At 41.5% G+C, this 2,500-nt stretch overlaps 1 pseudogene; it reads right to left on the bottom strand.

The window, feature by feature from the left end:
* LOC138057385 (type I iodothyronine deiodinase-like) overlaps window positions 1-2,500 on the bottom strand; it is a 3,582-nt pseudogene that overhangs the window by 406 nt on the left and 676 nt on the right.

Here is a 2,500-nt window from a genome sequence, read left to right as displayed (position 1 = left end):
ATTGGCAGTTTATCAGTTTCACCTTTCGCAACATATAATGGTTTAACTTGAAAGGACCTGCTTTGAAACTTGGTTTTATTGGCTATGTCGATACCACTGTCATTGCAACGAATTATCAAATTAAACTAGCGGTCATCACATAACTTCCTCTTGACGTGCCGGCCGGCACGTTGGGGTCCCTATTCCAAACAAACAACGGCCACCCTGTTGGTGTCCTAAGCATATCCTCCAAAAATCGAACTATAATTTCATTAAGAAGTCTCATCGTCTACGGATTCTTAACAAAGCAAAACCTTTCTTTTGTATTATTACAAATGTGGGCGATGATCACGTGAGTGAAAACCAAGAATAGTAGTAAAAGTAACCCATGTTCAACCTCGTTCCCAGAGCTTTTCTCTGCCGAGAGTCTCTTCCCTGGGAACGACGTTGATCCATGTTAACCCTCACGGCAAGGTTAGGGAAGAGTCATTTTTCCAGTGGGTAGCTTCCTTAATCACGGAGTGAAACCTTGGCAGGAGAATCATAATATTGAAGTTTTCGGATTAGTCTCAAAGCACTTTTGTATTCGGCTCGTTAAGAACAAGATTTCTTATATCAAGAGAAGCATATTTACACTGTAGGGCATTCTCATATACGGTCCTTAAAAATGAAATATGCTGAAGGGGTTGGGGGGGGGGGGAATTGTTGCGCTATAAAGTCACGTGACCAGCCGCCATATAAGTCTCTCCGTAACAAGAGGGAAAATATCTGTTTGCAAACATTTCTTTCTTTTTTTTTACAAATGCGCCAGCCACTGAAATCGAAAAACCAAACACTTCGTTCCAAAAACTAACGAGTCTCTGGTTGCTTCAATTCCCATGGGATTTGCTTGAAAAACCAACATGGAAGCACTGACGTCGTGCAAAAAAAGCTATGTAGGCCATTTCGAGCCTATCTTCCCTTACAGAAGAAGTCTTAAATTACGAAGTCTAATGTTACGAATATTAATTAATGTCATTCGTGTTAAAAGTACAATGAATCACCATGAAAAATTTTCATTTAAATTATCCGAATTACATTGATTGGGGAAATAACAGGAATTGCTACAGTCTTTTAAAAAATGTTAGACATAAAAAACCTTGTTTGACAAATCGATATTGATGGCATATCACAAGACTAAATGAAGACCGGCGAGTTAGAACTTCTCCCCCGTTTTAGGACGTAGTTACAGAGTGGTTTTGTATTTTTCTAACCACTTTTCCACCTCCCCTAAGTTGTAGTTGTAGGGACCCGTCCCACCCTCGTACACTATCTTGCCTTGCTGTATAATATACAGTCTCTCGGGCCAGGCTCCATACGCGTCGTTCGCTTCATTCTGCATCGAGTCGACCACAATAGGAGCGGTGCATGAACAGAACTCCTGCAAACGTTTGGCGGCGTCACAACGCTCTATTAAATTCTTGTGTTGGTGGATTTCCACGTTGTTCTATAATGAGAAATGGAATAAGGAAGGTGAAAAAGTAAGCCATTATTTCATTTTTTCATCATGATGCGTTACGAAGCTACATGTATGGGGGATAAATATTATGATAGCCTGTGCATGTCCAATCCCTTACCCTCCTGTAATATTGTTAAAATCCAGTCTCGACCCCAGAACTCGTCTCTTGACTGAGGGAGAGATGAGCTCTGGGGAACCCTGAAGCAAAATGTCTTCTCATTGGTTTTCGTGAAGAACAATAAAAAGAGTCTCTAATTGGTGCATTCATGTTACACGTTGTTCAAATAGCCAATATTTGGCTATGAGAACCCTACGGCGCATATTCTCCTACACAGAGTTTCCCAGAGCCTTGGGCCGATCCGAGGCTCTGGTGACGAGAATGTGTTAAAATCAAACAATTATACATCCAGTTTGTGACTTATAGCAAAGAAAACTCAACGTTGTTTTTTTTGGGGGGGAGGGGGGGGAGGAGTGACCAGAGACCCGTTTCTCGAAAGTCCCGAAAGTTTTCGGGCCCAAAAAGCCATTTGTGAATCTGCCAACCGCTCGTTCAGGAAAGCCAATTTTTAAACATGTTTTCAATGTTACAAAAAGCAAACTGACTGTGAAGTTTGTTGCCTTAAATCCTCTCCGTTCTTGAGATACAGAGGGAATTGTGACACCCGAAAATGGCCCGTAAAGTTCGGGACTTTCGAGAAAAGGGCCCCAGGTCCGTAGCCAAAAAAAAAATTATAACTGAGCCAATGTCCATGGTTAAATTCTCTCCGCAGGTATTTTAAGCGTTTATCATATGAGTACATTTCAAAGACAACTCTGGAATCGCGCTTTTTTTTCAAAATTCACGAAGAAATGACTGAGGCAAGTAGCTCGGAGTGCGTCATACTCTAAGCTAAGGCGCTGGTGACGTAGATTGATCTGCAGGACGCGAAAGTGACCTAAGGACTTTAACCTCCATATGGTAGCCTAGTTTTCCCGGAGGAATTGGATGAAGAAGATTAAGACATGTTTATGAACAAAGACCTA

This window comes from Montipora capricornis, chromosome 7 (genome assembly GCF_036669925.1).
Source record: "Montipora capricornis isolate CH-2021 chromosome 7, ASM3666992v2, whole genome shotgun sequence".
Classification (NCBI taxonomy): Eukaryota; Metazoa; Cnidaria; class Anthozoa; order Scleractinia; family Acroporidae; genus Montipora; species Montipora capricornis.
This window is presented reverse-complemented; position numbering and strand designations above follow the sequence as displayed.